At 43.6% G+C, this 19,509-nt stretch overlaps 1 protein-coding gene across 1 annotated transcript in view; it reads left to right on the forward strand.

The window, feature by feature from the left end:
• Positions 1-19,509, forward strand: part of AKAP12 (A-kinase anchoring protein 12) — a 136,801-nt gene that overhangs the window by 100,935 nt on the left and 16,357 nt on the right. The gene's annotated exons all lie outside the window — the stretch shown is intronic.

The raw sequence follows: 19,509 nt of genomic DNA on the forward strand, positions 1-19,509 counted from the left end.
GATTTAACTGTTGCAGCCTGAGATTTTTTTTTCTCTCTTCCAAATACTATAAATGGAATACATTCTCACTCCTAAAGGGAAGGGAGATGGTAGGAGGAGTTAAGAAAAGCTGCCAACAGTATCTGCCAACTTAATAGAAGATAAATGCAAAAAAGGTTATTAATTCTCTATGTTGTTCATTGGATTTTAATGAGATAGGAAATGACTGAAATATGTATGAAAATCTTAATATTGTATCAATACTTTAGCAGCAAAATATAACTGAAAATAAATTCTTATCCTCCGGACTCCTAGCTACCATAAATGTTTGTAAAATCAAGCATTCTTGTCCTTAAAGCCCACATAAAATACTACAGTTTTATTAGACTACAGACTATATAAAATACTTGCAGTTTTATTAGACTACAGACTATACCATTCAATTAAAAACACTTACAAGCGGAACCATTTTGGGAAAGTACTGAGCTGATCCATTGTGTGAGATTACCCATGTTCTTGTCACTCCAGCAGCACATTGTACATGTGTGGCCTGTGGGGTGTTTGAGGTAAAGACAGTTTCAGCCCTCATCCTAAAGATTTTTTTTTTTTTTAAATCAAGTTATTTGAACATACACTTTTTGTACTCATCATTTCCTTCTAACTTTTATTTAATGAAGTATTGAAATGAGGGGTAGGTATGTAATCCAAATGGCCTTGAAAGCTCTATTATAAAATTACTTTAGCACTTTTAAAAAGCTTACTACACAGCCCACAAACTACATATAGTAAGAATTAATATTTCTGAATGTCTGTAGCTTTCATAATAAGTATACAGCTCTATTTTTATCTTCAAAGCATTTTACAGACGTTAACTAATTAATGGATTCTTTGTCTTAGCATGGTATGAACGATAATACTAAAAGATGAGACGTAAAAACACTTTGTAAGTGATTGCCATGCATATAAAGCAGGGGTGGCCAACCTGAGCCTGAGAAGGCGCCAGAATTTACCAATGTACATTGCCAAAGAGCCACAGTAATATGTCAGCAGCCCCGCAGCAGCCGCCCCTCCCCCCCGCTCCTGTCCACCAGCAGCCCCGCCTATCAGCACCTCCCTCTCCCTCCCCACACTTCTGGATCAAAGGCATGCAGGAGGCTAGGGAGGGAAGGAGCGAGGGCATGGCAGACTTAGGGGAGGGGCGGGAAGGGGTGGAGTGGGGGCAGGGCCTGTGGAAGAGCCAGGGGTTGAGCAATGAGCAGCCACCGCACATTGGAAAATTGGCACCTGTAGCTCCAGCCCCAGAGTTGGTGCCTAGACAAGGAGCCGCATATTAACTTCTGAAGAGCCGCATGTGGCTCCGGAGCCACAGGTTGGCCACCCCCGATATAAAGCAATGCCTTTCGGAACAGCAGTCCTGCATCTGTCAGACTCAGCTCTTGATCTTTAAAACAGAAAAAGTAACTGATTAGTTCACATTCTGGTCCAGTTTCTTGTTAAACTGATTGAAATTAAACTAGGGTTACCATATGTCCGTATTTTCCCAGACATGTCCGGCTTTTTGGTTCTTAAGTCGGAGTCCGGGAGGAATTTTTAAATATCTAAAAGCGTCCAGGATTTTGCCATTATTATTTTTCCCCAAAGAAGAGTTGATCATTCAAGAAAGAAAGTGCCTGCTTTTTCTCCCTGGCTCCCAGCACTTACGCTGCAAAACAGCTGTTTCACATGGCAGGGAGGGAGGGGGGAGGAGGAGGAACGCGTGCACTCGGGGGGGGAGGAGGCGGGGCCAGGGCAGAGATTTGGGGAAGGGGTCAATGGGACAGGGAGGGGATGGAGTTGAGGCAGGGACTTTAGGGAAGGGGGTTGGAATGGGGGCGGGGAAGGGGTAGAGTTGGGGCAGGGCTGGGGGGGGGTGGGGCACGAGCAAATTCTCCCCCCACCACCACCACCCTCCTGGGGGTCTATTTGGGTTTTAAGAATACTAAAAAGGAACCCAAACTGGTAAACTTGTATATATTTTCTACACCTCTAGTTTTTGAAAACTAAAGAACCAATTTAACCCTTTGAGACAATGGTTAATTCTTAGGGATTCAACAGTTAGCAAGGGTTAAGGAGAGCCATTAGGAGGCCTTGTGCCTTGAGGGACAATTTCTAGCTGCTTAGGAGGTTGGTCTAAGTCAAGATTCTTGCCTAGAATGAGTCATCACTGTACTTATTATCTCTGTCCCTGCTGCCCTTCCTGCCTCTAGCACCTCCAGTACCAATGTGCATTCCCAACCTGCCCTCAGTCCTTTACTGATTCATCCTTCGATCTGCAAATCATGAAGGAGAGGCAGGGTTTCAGTCTGAGAAAGAACAAGCATGTTGCTTCAAGCATTGCAGATCGAGAAGGTTGATGAAGAGAGCATGAGGCTTTCTGACCTCTTTGGGTACATCTACACAGGAATAAAAGACCCGTAGCACAGCCGTGGTTGGCCCAGGTCAGCTGAGTTAGGCGTACAGGAATCAGGCTTCTAGGCTAAAAGCTGCTGTATAGATGTTTGGGCTCAGGCTCTAGCCTTGGAGGGTCCCAGAGCTCAGATGCCAGCCCAAGGCAGTATACATCTACCGAGCAAATTTCCCCACCTTCTCCCCCCAACCCCACAACCTGAGCTCCATGAATTTATTAGTCAGTTGACTAAGGGCCAGCTAGGTTTGCCAGAGGTCTGGTTTTTGACCAGAACACCTGGTCGAAAAGGGACCCTGGCAGCTCCAGTCAGCGCTGCTGGCTGGGCCATTAAAAGTCTGGTTGGCGGCGCAGCGGGGCTAAGGCAGGCTCCCTGCCTGCCCTGACTCTGCGCAGCTTCCTGGAAGCGGTGGGCATGTCCCTGCGGCCCCTAGGCACAGTGGCAATTAGGGAAGCTCCCTGTGCTGCCCCCACCCCAAGCGCCAGCTCTGCAGCTCCCATTGGCTGGAAACAGCGGCCAATGGGAGCTGCAGGAGCGGTGCCTGCAGGTGTGGGCAGTACACACCACACAGAGCCGCCTGGCCGTGCCTCCGCCTAGGTGCTGGACATGCTGGCCGCCTCCGGGAGCAGGGTGGAACAAGGGCAGTTGGGGAGCCTGCCTTACCCCCACTTCACCAGTGACCGGGAGCCACCTGAGGTAAGTGCCGTTCATCCAGAACCCGCACCCCAACCCTCTGCCCTAGGTCTGAACCCCCCTGCCGCACCCTAACTTCCACCCAGAGTCTGCACCGCTTCCCGCACCCCAACCCCCTGAGCCCACTCCAGACCCCTTAGCCCCAGCCCGGAGCCCCCTCCTGCACCCCAAACCCTGCACCCCCAGCCAGAGCCCTCACCTCCTCCCACACTCCAAACACCTTGGCCCCACCCCGAGCCCCCTCTCATGTACCCTGAACCCTTCGGTCCCAGCCCGGAGTCCCCTCTTACACTCCAAACTCTTTGTCCCTGGCCCGAGCCCAGAACCCCCAGCCAGAACCCTCACCCCCCTCCCGCACCCTAACCCCCTACCCCAGCCCAGTTAAAGTGAGTAAGGTGCGGGAGAGCAAGCGATGGAAGGAGGGGGGGCCTTAGAGAAGGGTCAGGGCAAGGGTGTTCGGTTTTGTGCAATTATAAAGTTGGGAACCCCTAGGGCCAGCTGTGGGTTTTTTATCCCTGTGTAGACACACACTTTGGGCCCTGTCTACACTACAAAATGTTACCAGGATAGAAGAACATGGCTGTGAAGACTTAAGTGAGCTAACGCAATGCTGCATATAACTTAGTGGTCAGCTAACTTAAGTCTTCACAACCATGTTGTTCTGTCCTGGTAACATTTTGTAATGTAGGCACGGCCTTGGAGGGTAAGGAGGCGCTTTTGTAGGTGATTGGAGGAGACAGCTAAGCTATGGAGGCTGAAAGGTCTTATTAGGAAGAAGGAGGAAGAGCAGGAGGGGCTCCTGTGGAAAGGAGGGGAAAGACTGGCTCTCTCTGACTCCGCCCCCCACAATTTTGCAGCTTGCCTCCTGAAAGTGAGGTTTTATAATGGAAACACGTTAGAACTTATAATGATTTCTGTTGTCACAGGTTGGTTTCCCCTCATTTACTAATCATTTTTCAAATATCTGGTACATGCCTCATATTTGAAAAACCCAACCCTTTTCCCTTTGGGAAATTCCACTCATACTTTGTAACAAGCTTCCTATTAAACTGTATAGTTTTGTGGAAATGACTTAATTGTAGTATTCTTTCTAGGGCAAAGAATGAATGAAAGGAGTTTCATAGATTGGGTTTCTTTCTTGTTTCCTCTCCACATGTGAATCGTATGGCTTTAATTTTTAAGATTTAAAAAGCCAGAAAAAAATCAATAAATCACTTATTCATGATATTCATTTTCCATGGGAGGTTAGAGAGAGGTATACCTGTGTCTGGTAAAGTTAGTTGCACTCAGGCATTGCTAAGCCCTTCCTACCTGGGATTGTCAGATAAATATTTTTGCTTGTGGAATGCACTGAAGTCTACAAAAGGCATACATTCTCAAAGGGAGAGTAATCCCAGATTATTTTAGAAGTGTTTTATCCCAATTCCTGCCCTTGCAAATTACACAGTTTGAACTTTTAATGACTTAAAATGCCATGGGGGCAAGGGTGTTACTGGATGTTAGACTCTGAGTTAGATGAGGTTGTTCAGTCCTGTGTTAACAATTTTAGTTGTTCAGTCCTGTGTTAACAAGGAAGATTTTTACTTGTCAGATAAATACAATTACCATTAGAGATGCCAGTTGTTGAATAAGCAGTTGTCATTGGGCTAGTAAATGTGGATGTGAATACTAGGGATCTCGTAGATGTATTTTTAGGTTGGTTTGTTTGTGTTCCAATCATATCCACAGTGCACTTTCTAGGCACAAAGATATGTAGCCTCTTCCAGAGGGACTTAAAAGCTTAAGTCACTTTAGAAAGTGTGACTTAGGAGGCAGTTTTGAAAATTTTACCCTTTGTGCCCTGTGGGAGAATTACTGCATTTATCTAAATGTCTGGTGAAGAGCAATACTTGTCCCGAAGTTGTTGCCATTTGACTTTGATCTATTTTTCTTTGTGTACTCATAGCATTCCAGTCAGATCTACAGAGCAAAGGAATGTACATTCTCATCCTTTCTCAGTTTTACCTCTTGCACAATATCAGGGGTCTGGTAGAATAATTGATTTCAAGTCTCATTGATTTAAATGGGGCCAGGATTTCACCCTTAATGTCTGCTTGTATACAATATCATTATCTGTCATTTCAGATTCATTGCTCAAGGATCTTCCCCGCACCCCAAAGAAACAAACCAGTGTATTAGCAACAAACAAGCCTAAGTATATTAACTTAAGTCTAATGTAATTTGACAAACCATTAATGACACTTCAAAATTTTTATATACCATGAACTTCAAGAGAGGCAGACCTGTGTGCCTGATAAACTATAGTGATATCTGTAAAAATGTTGCTGTACTGCCATCTGCTGTTCTTTTCAGTAATGTGGTAATTGTCTGTTGTTTCAATTTTGCAGTCTGAGGGAAATGACCTACCAGTCATGAAGCATGCTGGCAACGTTTTTAATGTGGAAATATGTATTTTGATACTTAGCTACTTTAAACAGTGTGGCATTTTTTGTATGCACACATAATTACTTTGCACCTGCTTTGGCAGGGAAGAGCTCAAATGTTAAGGTAGGAAGTAGCTGCTGAAAAATTACCAGCAGTCAGTGTCATTCCTGTTGAAGACACTTTTTCTCAATAAATAAATAAATAAATTAAATAAATGTTCTTGATTTCCTGCAGAGTTGCCTTCCACTCACAGATGGAAGAGCAGATACTTCCAAATATTTGGCATCTTTTCCATAGCTGCAGAGAATTCCAGCCATTTTCCTTTAAAATGTCATGAATAATCAAACTGGGCAAATATAATCTCAGGTTTGATGGATACTAACTGTCACGCTGTCTGGAGTTGGCTGACAACTGTGAGTGTCTACCTCAGGGCTGACTGTCAGAAAACAGGGCAGACACCCTAAGCTGGTCTAATGTTCTATAATTAGACTTCACCAAGCCAGTAACAAATGTGAACTCCTGGATCATTCTGGGTTGCTCACAGTCCCGAGAGACCAGTCCCTTACCCCAGATCAGGTGGTACTCTAACTTCTGCTTCTTACAGAAAACAAGCTGACAGTGTCACCACCTGTGGGCTTTTCCGTGGGCTTTTCTTTTGATGACGGAGAGTGAGGAATGCATTTTGAGTCTTTGACCTCTGATCATCACATGCACAGTGACCACTTGCTTTGAAATTAGCTCTTTTCCTTAAAATTCCTCATTTGCATTCCACAAGGCTTTTCTTATTTGATGGGTTATTTAGTTACAGGGGTATCCACAATATAAATGTTTACTACATTATAACAGGATACAGATAAGTGAAAACAATTACATTTAACAATCATTTTGATCTACAGTAGAGCCTCAGAGTTATGAACACCTCGGGAATGGAGGTTGTTCGTAACTCTGAACGAAACGTTATGGTGGTTCTTTCCAAAGTTTACAACTGAACATTGACTTAATACAGCTTTGACACTTTACTATAACGAAGAAAAATGCTGCTTTCCCTTTATTTTTTTAGTAGTTTATGTTTAACAGTACTGTACTACATTTGTATGTATGTATTTATGTATTTATTTTATTTTGTCCCTGCTGCTGCCTGATTGTGCACTTCAGGTTCCAAATGAGGTGTGTGGTTGACTAGTCAGTTCGTAACTCTGGTGTTCGTAACTCTTGAGTTTCTACTGTATACTAATACACAAGTGAATTGGCTTGGGGTTCTGGCATGAGCTGGCGCCTGGTCTGCAGTGTCACACTGACCATTCCTTCAAGACCTTGTGCTTCAGATACTCAGGGCTTGTCTACACTTGCAGCGCTACAGTGGCACAGCTACCACACCCATGGAGTTCTCCCATCAGCGTAGGTACTCCACCTTCCAGAGATGCAGTAGCTATGTCGACGCCCATCGACACATGGCACTGTCTACACCAGGGGTTAGGTGGGTATAAATAGCTACATCACTGAGGACTGTGGATTTTAGTTTTACCACCATAAGTTTGTAGACCAGGGCTCAGTGATGTATCAATTTCAGAAAGAAATAAAAACCATGAAGGAGAAATATCCAAGTCCAATCCAGACTATAAATATTGGACAAAGTCCCAGAATAATGAGGAAGGAGTAATTGTACACACGGATTTGGGAGGTCAATTTCTTTTGGCCAACAGTGTCCATTGGACACACCTATGCCCTAGGTATCCTCCTGTACCCCATTACACACATGCATAAATGGCAGAGTTGACCCAACTGTCTGTCAGTTCCTTACCACTGTAATGACAAGACAGAATTCTTGCAATGTCCACTTACTTTGCACACTTTACGTTTTTCTTAACCTAGTATATAATATTGAGTGTAGCTTTCTCTTTGTATCTGTTTTTATATGTAATTTCTGTTGTTCTAGATTCTGCTCCCCCACCCCTCGCTTACAGGGTTTCACTGGGATTTAATACCTGTCCTTCATGTGATGCTTTGATGCCCATTAATGATGGGCATACCTGGTGCTTGCTTTGTCTTGGAGATATCCTGGGGCAGTGTTCCATCTGTCTTTCTTTCTCTACATAGAGAGAGGGAAGCATATATGAAAATTCATCCTAGATTGATCAATGCAGGCCTCCTCAGGCTCTGAGAGCTACAATCAGTACTCGGATACTGAGGGCTTGTCTACACTGGCAAGTTTTGTCGCCAAAAACTGCGTACGCACTACACTGGGACTTTTGTCATGAAAAACTCCCAGTTTCGGCGACAAAAAACTTCCACCCCACCACTACAAGAGACTTTTGTCTTTTCCCTCTCCCTTTATTGTTGATGAAGAGCAAGTGTGGACACTGCTGACAGTATCCCACAATGCCTGCCGTGATTGCTCTGCTCAGTGTTTTGATCTCTGCTGCCCTGCAGGCATGCGTTTGGGGAACAAAGAGCAAATCATTGGAATGCTCCTGTCTGCCCTAAAAGAGGAACACAGCAGCTGCTGCAGGGGGAGGGGGACAGACTGCTGTGCTGCTTTGACATTCCTCCGCACAGAGAGTTCACAGAGCTACTCAGGATGCTGCTCGCTGCAGCTCAGGGTGCTGTGGGAGAACTCGGAGAGAATCCCAAGGTGCACAGCGATCAGCTCTTCCTTTCCACGACACTGTTTTCAGAGTCCCAGTGAATGTCTTCACTATGGATTGAATGTCTTAGAGATTTGGTCCACAGCTTCCACTGGAGGGGATTGTTTTCAGTGAGGAGTTTAGTCCAGGGTTCTTGGGATGCTGAATGTATTACCTGTCAGGTAAACATCTATCATGTCTGGTAAACACCTGTATTTTTGATGACTCAGTTTAATTTGTTGCTAGGCCAAGCTAGGCAAGAAGTGCAAATAATCGACCAGTCTGTGTAGGTGGCACTCAGCTTTTTTGTGCCCTCAAGAGACAACAGCAAAGGAAACTGGCTCCATCCTCAAAACAACATCATAGCAATTCTCTAGCTGCATCCAAACCAGGACTAGCACCGCCTAGTTGTCATCATTCAAGGTGGAGGGAGGGAAATGGAGGAATGGAGATGGGAGTCTGCCTTTACTGGGAGGGAAAGTGGGTTTAGGTGGTTTTGGTCTAACAGAGGGTTAGGCTCAGCTCTAGGGAGGCATATCTGTTGTGGCCTCTGCTTGTAGTGTAGGTTCTTGGCCTATGGTCCTGTCTATCCCTGTTAGCTCAAATTTGTGTGTTGGGGAGCAAGGTGAAGGAGAGAGATGCAAATAGGTAGTGCAGTGATCATAAGAAAGCAGACTGTCTAAACTCTTTTAAGTATGTGTTTGGGGGGGGTGTTGTTTTTTTGTCTAGTTTTTTAAGAAAACTAGAACTTGCATTGATTTAACATAAGAACTAAGAATGGCCATACTGGGTCAGACCAATGGACCATCTGTCCCAGTAGTCTGTCTTCTGACAATGGCCAGTGCCAGATGCTTCAGGGGGAGTGAACAGAACAGGGCAATTTATTGAGTGATCCATCCCTTGTCATCCAGTCCCAGCTTCTAGCTGTCAGAGGTTTAGGGACACCCAGAGCATGGTGTTGCATCCCTGACCATCTTGGCTAATAGCCATTGATGGATCTATCTTCCATGAACTTACCTGATTCTTATTTAAACCCTGTTATACTTTTGGCCTTTACAGCATCCTCTGGCAATGAGTTCCACAGGTTGACTGTATGTTATGTGAAGAAGTACTTTTTTATGTTAGTTTTCAAGCTGATGCCTATTAATTTCATTGGGTGCTTATTTTTGTGCCGGGAATTGCTAGGGCTGAGCCTTGGCACCTCTAGGCTTGGCAGGTCATAGCCCCAGTACGTAATTGCTTGAGCCTGGCACCTCTTTCATTACAAATTAAGCACTGGGGTGACCCTTTCGTTTTAGTGAGTATTGCAAAACTTGCATATAAGTATAGGATTCTCTCTTCCTTTGTCAGTGCATGAGAGTTCATGCAGGTATGCAATTCTTGTAAGTGCTAATGAGAACACAAGTGTAATCCCCTCCTCCACTGATGGCATAATAAACCTTTAAGAAAATTACTTCCATTGATCATAGAAAGCATCATCTCAGAATAAAATTTATTGGCTTTCATATCTAGCCCAGTTTGGTGGTGACCAAATGCTGCTGCTGTTTGATAGCCTATGTGAAATGGGTGTGGCAATCTCAGTCTTACTTCTAGAGAATTGACTTCCGTATGATCACAATCACTGTAACATTTGGAGCTATTTGGCTCCTTGGTTGGCAACATCAAAGACAAAGGATTTAATGGATGGAAATGCTAAACAAACCTCTCACTGTGAGAAGTGGTTCCTGCATGTGTGGGTTATAGCACAGTAACAAGGCTAGTTTGCATTGTTATTGGTCATGCTTATTGTGCCTGACCTGTGAATAAATAAAGGACTTTCAGGGATGTCCAGTCATCACCTGACATCAGCACTGAATTCCCAAAACAAGATGTTGGGGAGAAAATGTCTCCTCTGCTCTCAATGTCAGATTTGTTATATAATCCAAAAGTATTCATCTAAATACATAAGATACCTAATATTAACTGAACAACATTCTGACAAATCTGGTAGAATTGCATGATCTTAATAAAGGATATTAAGTCATTTCTATTGCAAGTCACTTTACTCCCAAAGTTAATATATTGGAAGCCGTACAACTTTGAAATCACCAAGCTAGCTGGCAAGGTAAGGTGCTGCATTTCAGATGAGAGTGTAAATTAAGTAGTTTCTGAAGTCTGTGTATATATCAAATAGTTTATTCTGGGGCTGGCTGGAGATTAAAGACATGTGCATTGAGGGACTGGTAGCCATTGATTATCACTTTACTACAGGTTTTTCTGCTCAGGAAATGAGTTTAATGTAATGCAAAACAAAACTGCTGACACAGTTGTGGATGATACAGTTGTTAGATTCTAGATTATGAAGAGAGGGTTTTTTATATTGTGGCTTTAATTTTTTTCAAAATAAAAACAAGTTAGAGTATACTTTCTTTCTTCCCCAATAAAACCAATATATTTGCAGATATTCTACTTCCAGCCTAGCTGACATTTAAATTTGTTAGTCTGAGATTAGCAATAGTGTTCCCCGACTAGGACAATATATTTAATAGTGCAACCTGGCAGAGATAGGGGCAATATTTTAGTAATATTTAGGACCTCTATATCTATATCTATATAATTTTTACAGATCCATATATATATATATATATGGTGGATCTGTAGAAATTAATGAGATTGCATACAGTAAATTGATATCTGATTGGTTGAATGTTACAACCACAACATTTATCTGTGAATTTAGTACAGTAGAAATTTAAAATGGGTAATTTAAGGATAATCTGGTTTCTGGTTGGAGGACACTAGATCTGTTCTTTAAGATAGTAAGAAGGAGCAGGTGTGGTAATGGTCTAGTGAAAATCCATTACTGTTGTGGTCCAACTTCCATCAGATAAAATCTTCATCTACTTAGGCCAGTTCTACACGATAAATGTGCATCATAACTACGTTGCTCAGGGGTGTGAAAAATCCACATCCTTGAGCAATGCAGTTATACAGACCTAACCCCCACTGTAGACAGCTACCGCCTCTTGCAGAGGTGGATTAACTCTGCAGATGGGAAAATAGGAGTATCTTCACTGAAGCACTACAGTGGCGCAGCTGCACCGTTGTCAGTGTAGACCTGCCCTTAGAATACTACTACTTAGACTAGAAGAAACAACACCATAAAACAGTCCAAACAACCTCCTCCCCTTCCCATTTAGACAAAAGGCTTGAAAAAGCCATTAACCTCTTGGAAGCTGAGGGTGTGAGTAAGGAGGCCTTCATGGTGGGGAGAGGGGTGTGTTTTTGTTTTTTTAAATGAAAGTTTAGTTGTGAAATGAGCATGGCAACTCCACTGTGACTCCTGTATGCCCCTCACTTAGCCATATCATCATACCAGGGAAGGGAGCGATAGAGTAATGACGCGCTTCCTCCTCCTGCACCTTCTGGTCACTTTCATACAAGCCAGGATAGTAGAGAGGGGAAGGGACAGAAAAATTTTCCCAGGAGCTAGGCAAAAGTGGATTTTCAAATTTTACAAGATCTTTTTTAGCCAAATGCAGATCTGAAATATGATAACGGTCTGGCAGGGATCAGAGACAATAGTCTAATAGAAATACCAGCCCCTTTCACTTCCCAATAGCAGTGTGCTGACTGCCTCGTATCTGATGCGGTGAAACTTCTCCCTTCCATTGTAGTTGAATTTATCATCTACCTCTCATTAATGGAGAGAGTTCTCAGAATAGTAGGTGTCTGGTAAATTTTTCAAACCCTAACAGCTCTTCAGCATGCAGCCTCTGGATCAGGAGTGATCTAACCAATTTTTGTTCCATTTGACACCAGTGCAGCATCATGCTAACCTCAAAAATTACTTTGACTTGGGGATTGATTTTTTTTTTTTTTTTTTTTGGTCAGCAATGGCAAACTTCTAATAACTTGCCTATCAACAACTTTTTTTTTTTTTTCCCCTGCTGCAGCAGGATTTTGGAGCTGATGATATAGAAGAGGGGAGAGGGAGTAGGCATTGGGATGATATCTGGGAGGAGCTGGAAGAGGTACGTGGTACTGACCATGCATCCAGGGTTTCAAGGCAGTCCGAGCTCTTCTGCTATATCTCCAAGCTTGAGTGATATATGGGACAACCATGAGACTTACCAGTTTTCCTCTTGACTCTGACAGTAGTGACAAGAGCCAGAACTACCCTTCCTACCAAGTCCAACAAACTGAAATTTGCTGTAAAGGTGGAGAAATTAAGCTATCTTCCGAATTTGAGTTTAATTTAGTTTTTAAAGTTGAGGAGGTGATTGGAAAAGATAATGTTTTAAAAGTTGGAAAATAAAAGCAAAATGAGGGGGAGGGTGATTACAGCTCTGAAGGGGAGATTGAGGGTAGGAAAAGAGAAACTTTTGAGTTACTTACAGTCCCAGTGGGTGGGAAGGAAAGCGGAGTCACTACTACCTTCCCTGTCTCCGGTTGAAGCACTGGTCTAATTGCATCTCTCATTTTGCTCCTTGGCATGCTTACAGCTTCAAGGTCATATTAAGTCACTCTGAGTAAGAGAAATGCCTGCTTCCTACGTAGGATATCTGCCTTACCCCACTAGGCTGATTTCTCTGCATTCTTTTCTGAAGCATTATTGCTTGAACTTATTCTCCTAGCAAGAAACCAAGTTTGACCCTTCTAAGTAAAGTTGGGAGTGCTCTAATTTATTCTGTCTGGTGATTTTGATGGATTTTGCGGGTCGGGGTGGAATTTTTGCAATTTATGCCAAAATTTTGAAGCTAGCATCATTTTGTGTACAATGTACACTTGTGTCCAACACCTTGAGTAATCATTTACCCCCGGGCAAAATGCTTACTCAAACACCATGGTTCTGTTTTATACCCACTTTACACTAGTATAAATGACTACACAAGGCCCATTTTTTCTAGTTAATCTCCACAAAATAACTTCTGGAAGTTTTGAGTTTCCAGGGGTCAGGAATCTATTCACATAAACTTACCTTCAGAGAACAAGAATTATAGATAAGTAATTTTCTCAGTTGCAGTTGTTAGTTGTGATGTGATAACTCAGCTCACCTTCTCCAGGGTCAGATTTTGTCATTTAGCATTTATATATCTTTTTTCATTTTATTTCTTTCACATTTATTTTAAGAAATTAATGAATATGGGTGTGGAAACAATGGAAGACTACAAGCAGATAAAACCTCCCTCTCAACATACTATGAAGAAAAAGGTTTCAGAGGAACAGCCGTGTTAGTCTGTATTCGCAAAAAGAAAAGGAGTACTTGTGGCACCTTAGAGACTAACCAATTTATTTGAGCATGAGCTTTCGTGAGCTACAGCTCACTTCATCAGATGTTTACCGTGGAAACTGCAGCAGACTTTATATACACACAGAAATCATGAAACAATACCTCCTCCCACCCCACTGTCCTGCTGGTAATAGCTTATCTAAAGTGATCAACAGGTGGGCCATTTCCAGCACAAATCCAGGTTTTCTCACCCTCCACCCCCCCACACAAATTCACTCTCCTGCTGGTGCTAGCCCATCCAAAGTGACAACTCTTTACATAATCAAGTCGGGCTATTTCCTGCATAGATCAAGGTTTTCTCACATCCCCCCCACCCCCATACACACACAAACTCACTCTCCTGCTGGTAATAGCTCATCTAAACTGACCATTCTCCAGGTTTAAATCCAAGTTAAACCAGAACATCTGGGGGGGGGGGGTAGGAAAAAACAAGAGGAAACAGGCTACCTTGCATAATGACTTAGCCACTCCCAGTCTCTATTTAAGCCTAAATTAATAGTATCCAATTTGCAAATGAATTCCAATTCAGCAGTTTCTCGCTGGAGTCTGGATTTGAAGTTTTTTTGTTTTAAGATAGCGACCTTCATGTCTGTGATTGCGTGACCAGAGAGATTGAAGTGTTCTCCGACTGGTTTATGAATGTTATAATTCTTGACATCTGATTTGTGTCCATTTATTCTTTTACGTAGAGACTGTCCAGTTTGACCAATGTACATGGCAGAGGGGCATTGCTGGCACATGATGGCATAGATCACATTGGTGGATGTGCAGGTGAACGAGCCTCTGATAGTGTGGCTGATGTTATTAGGCCCTGTGATGGTGTCCCCTGAATAGATATGTGGGCACAATTGGCAACGGGCTTTGTTGCAAGGATAAGTTCCTGGGTTAGTGGTTCTGTTGTGTGGTATGTGGTTGTTGGTGAGTATTTGCTTCAGGTTGCGGGGCTGTCTGTAGGCAAGGACTGGCCTGTCTCCCAAGACTTGTGAGAGTGTTGGGTCATCCTTTAGGATAGGTTGTAGATCCTTAATAATGCGTTGGAGGGGTTTTAGTTGGGGGCTGAAGGTGACGGCTAGTGGCGTTCTGTTATTTTCTTTGTTAGGCCTGTCCTGTAGTAGGTAACTTCTGGGAACTCTTCTGGCTCTATCAATCTGTTTCTTTACTTCTGCAGGTGGGTATTGTAGTTGTAAGAAAGCTTGACAGAGATCTTGTAGGTGTTTGTCTCTGTCTGAGGGGTTGGAGCAAATGCGGTTGTATCGCAGAGCTTGGCTGTAGACGATGGATCGTGTGGTGTGGTCAGGGTGAAAGCTGGAGGCATGCAGGTAGGAATAGCGGTCAGTAGGTTTACGGTATAGGGTGGTGTTTATGTGGCCATTGTTTATTAGCACTGTAGTGTCCAGGAAGTGGATCTCTTGTGTGGACTGGACCAGGCTGAGGTTGGTGGTGGGATGGAAATTGTTGAAATCATGGTGGAATTCCTCAAGGGCTTCTTTTCCATGGGTCCAGATGATGAAGATGTCATCAATATAGCGCAAGTAGAGTAGGGGCTTTAGGGGACGAGAGCTGAGGAAGCGTTGTTCTAAATCAGCCATAAAAATGTTGGCATACTGTGGGGCCATGCGGGTACCCATAGCAGTGCCGCTGATCTGAACGTATACATTGTCCCCAAATGTGAAATAGTTATGGGTAAGGACAAAGTCACAAAGTTCAGCCACCAGGTTAGCCGTGACATTATCGGGGATAGTGTTCTTGACGGCTTGTAGTCCATCTTTGTGTGGAATGTTGGTGTAGAGGGCTTCTACATCCATAGTAGCCAGGATGGTGTTATCAGGAAGATCACCGATGGATTGAAGTTTCCTCAGGAAGTCAGTGGTGTCTCGAAGGTAGCTGGGAGTGCTGGTAGCGTAGGGCCTGAGGAGGGAGTCTACATAGCCAGACAATCCTGCTGTCAGGGTGCCCTTTGGCCCTTTGGCACCCTGACAGCAGGATTGTCTGGCTATGTAGACTCCCTCCTCAGGCCCTACGCTACCAGCACTCCCAGCTACCTTCGAGACACCACTGACTTCCTGAGGAAACTTCAATCCATCGGTGATCTTCCTGATAACACCATCCTGGCTACTATGGATGTAGAAGCCCTCTACACCAACATTCCACACAAAGATGGACTACAAGCCGTCAAGAACACTATCCCCGATAATGTCACGGCTAACCTGGTGGCTGAACTTTGTGACTTTGTCCTTACCCATAACTATTTCACATTTGGGGACAATGTATACGTTCAGATCAGCGGCACTGCTATGGGTACCCGCATGGCCCCACAGTATGCCAACATTTTTATGGCTGATTTAGAACAACGCTTCCTCAGCTCTCGTCCCCTAAAGCCCCTACTCTACTTGCGCTATATTGATGACATCTTCATCATCTGGACCCATGGAAAAGAAGCCCTTGAGGAATTCCACCATGATTTCAACAATTTCCATCCCACCACCAACCTCAGCCTGGTCCAGTCCACACAAGAGATCCACTTCCTGGACACTACAGTGCTAATAAACAATGGCCACATAAACACCACCCTATACCGTAAACCTACTGACCGCTATTCCTACCTGCATGCCTCCAGCTTTCACCCTGACCACACCACACGATCCATCGTCTACAGCCAAGCTCTGCGATACAACCGCATTTGCTCCAACCCCTCAGACAGAGACAAACACCTACAAGATCTCTGTCAAGCTTTCTTACAACTACAATACCCACCTGCAGAAGTAAAGAAACAGATTGATAGAGCCAGAAGAGTTCCCAGAAGTTACCTACTACAGGACAGGCCTAACAAAGAAAATAACAGAACGCCACTAGCCGTCACCTTCAGCCCCCAACTAAAACCCCTCCAACGCATTATTAAGGATCTACAACCTATCCTAAAGGATGACCCAACACTCTCACAAGTCTTGGGAGACAGGCCAGTCCTTGCCTACAGACAGCCCCGCAACCTGAAGCAAATACTCACCAACAACCACATACCACACAACAGAACCACTAACCCAGGAACTTATCCTTGCAACAAAGCCCGTTGCCAATTGTGCCCACATATCTATTCAGGGGACACCATCACAGGGCCTAATAACATCAGCCACACTATCAGAGGCTCGTTCACCTGCACATCCACCAATGTGATCTATGCCATCATGTGCCAGCAATGCCCCTCTGCCATGTACATTGGTCAAACTGGACAGTCTCTACGTAAAAGAATAAATGGACACAAATCAGATGTCAAGAATTATAACATTCATAAACCAGTCGGAGAACACTTCAATCTCTCTGGTCACGCAATCACAGACATGAAGGTCGCTATCTTAAAACAAAAAAACTTCAAATCCAGACTCCAGCGAGAAACTGCTGAATTGGAATTCATTTGCAAATTGGATACTATTAATTTAGGCTTAAATAGAGACTGGGAGTGGCTAAGTCATTATGCAAGGTAGCCTGTTTCCTCTTGTTTTTTCCTACCCCCCCCCCCCAGATGTTCTGGTTTAACTTGGATTTAAACCTGGAGAATGGTCAGTTTAGATGAGCTATTACCAGCAGGAGAGTGAGTTTGTGTGTGTATGGGGGTGGGGGGGATGTGAGAAAACCTTGATCTATGCAGGAAATAGCCCGACTTGATTATGTAAAGAGTTGTCACTTTGGATGGGCTAGCACCAGCAGGAGAGTGAATTTGTGTGGGGGGGTGGAGGGTGAGAAAACCTGGATTTGTGCTGGAAATGGCCCACCTGTTGATCACTTTAGATAAGCTATTACCAGCAGGACAGTGGGGTGGGAGGAGGTATTGTTTCATGATTTCTGTGTGTATATAAAGTCTGCTGCAGTTTCCACGGTAAACATCTGATGAAGTGAGCTGTAGCTCACGAAAGCTCATGCTCAAATAAATTGGTTAGTCTCTAAGGTGCCACAAGTACTCCTTTTCTTTTTATGAAGAAAAAGAATGTCATCTGTATAACTACACTTCTAGGCAGTTAACAGTTTTAGAATTCCAGCTGGAAAAATTCCCAGTAGTCAAATGCTAGAAGCAATGACCTAGGAGTGAGGATTTATTATTATAATTTACCTGTAAATCTTCTCTAAAGGTAAAAAATTTTGTTCGTGTCCTGACACTTTCCCTAATCCCATGCCAAACTGGCTTCAGTTTGGGTCTCCCTAATAGTAGAGCATTATATTTGAGCCACCAGATTAACCATGATTTAACACTTACATATTTGACTTAATTAGTATGTTCTTCTAGGATTATGGGTTCATATGGTGGTTTTTATTTTTCTCTTTAGCCTAGTGCTATAATTACTGTAATACACTAAACTGCAGAGATAATATACCAGGTTTTGGATGTTTTTTCCCCCTGTAGTCTAGGGTTGCCAACCCTCCAGGATTGTCCTGTGTGATTGCGTTTCTTCAAAGCAAAATAGCTGCAAGTTGGTATTGTCCGCATTAGGCAACAGCCAGGTCAGCACAAGGTCTTATGGGATTATATGGAATTTAATAACTGTAACTGTCATAAATCAGTAATTGTGAGTGGAAGACAATGCATTCCTGCATTCATTTCTTCTGTGTGCGTTTTGGAGACACTGAGCTTTTCCTGTTACTTACATTCTCTCTTCTCTCCGACCCCCCACCCCCCAAAAGTTTCATTTTAGTTTTCCTGCTAAGTGCATTTGCCCATTAGGTAGCATTATAATCTTGTGGTCTAAACGTTAGAGTGCATACACTGCATTTAAGTCCACATTTGCTGTATCTCTTGGGTTGTTGCTAACCTACTGGAAATATACTAATAAGGACACAATCGATGGCACATTTTGCCTAAACAACTATAATGTACTATATAAATCAAGAACCCTGGCACTCCACTCAGAAAGACTGCAGCGGCTATTAGAATTCTGATTGTACACTATGTAAGGCATAAACTAAACTGTCTCCACCTAGAGGCCAAATGCTCTTAGCAGGAAAGCTTTAATGAGATTTGCCCCTTTTGACGATCCGTAGGAAAGCAGGAAGGGGGGTCAGAGACTGACATGCACAGAAGCAGGTGTCAGCATGTGGTGCAGAAAGGTGCATTGTAAGCAGAAACTAACCTAAAATGATAGATAAAAATCTTATAATTTATATAAAAAAAGTAAGGCTCTAGAAAATCTCTTGTGAAGGGGAAAAAAATAAATATCTTTATTCTGTATTTTTTTTTAGGGCTAAATTGTGATTGGTTTGTGTGGCAGTGCAGGGGAGTAAGAGGGTGGAAGGCACCACATTCAGTGTGCACTCTACCATACCTGCACAAGGAGGGAGATGGAGTGAGTAGCTTCCTTGGGGCTTGTACTCTTCTGCCCACCCCTCTGCACATGGACCTGAGAGTGGTAGGGAACAGGAAGTTCCTGGGCTATCCTCCACCCAATACTGTAACCAGCACTGCTGCACCAGAGGACATGCATTGCATCAAGTGCATAATATAGACCAGATGGAGTGTACTTGTTCTCTTTTTCCTTCCCTCCCCAGACTACTGTATTTTTTTAAAGCAGATGTCCTCTGCCTTCACTGGGGCACTGCTCTGTCTAATGCAGGCAAAAAGCCACCAGAGCAGCGCCCAGGGTGCAGCTAAGCAGAGATAAAGCTGCTAGGATCTGAGATTAAAACTGGGTTTTTGCCTTCTCGTGCATCATCACCAGCTTTGATTCTGCAAGCCAAACTATACTCTTTTTACACCGCTGCAACCTCACTGATTTTATAAGCTGTTGCACTGGTGAGTAGATAAGATCTAGCCGTCAGAACATTTCAATACTGGCGATGTGTGGAAAAGGAAAGAACCCAATTTGATTTTAAGATCTCAGAGTGAGTTTGCAGGATTGGTGCGTCATTCTTTGCAGGATTGGTGCTTTCATTCTTGATGCTATGTTCTTCTCCATACTGGGAAAGAGGTTGAGCATCTGCTTCAGAAAAAATTACTAATGTCCTGTGTATCTTCTGAGTAGAGGCATTTCTGAAGTGAACAGCTGATATCCACACAAAACCTGAGTACTGAACTTACTTCACTTGCCCA

Source organism: Lepidochelys kempii, chromosome 3, assembly GCF_965140285.1.
Source record: "Lepidochelys kempii isolate rLepKem1 chromosome 3, rLepKem1.hap1, whole genome shotgun sequence".
NCBI lineage: Eukaryota > Metazoa > Chordata > Testudines > Cheloniidae > Lepidochelys > Lepidochelys kempii.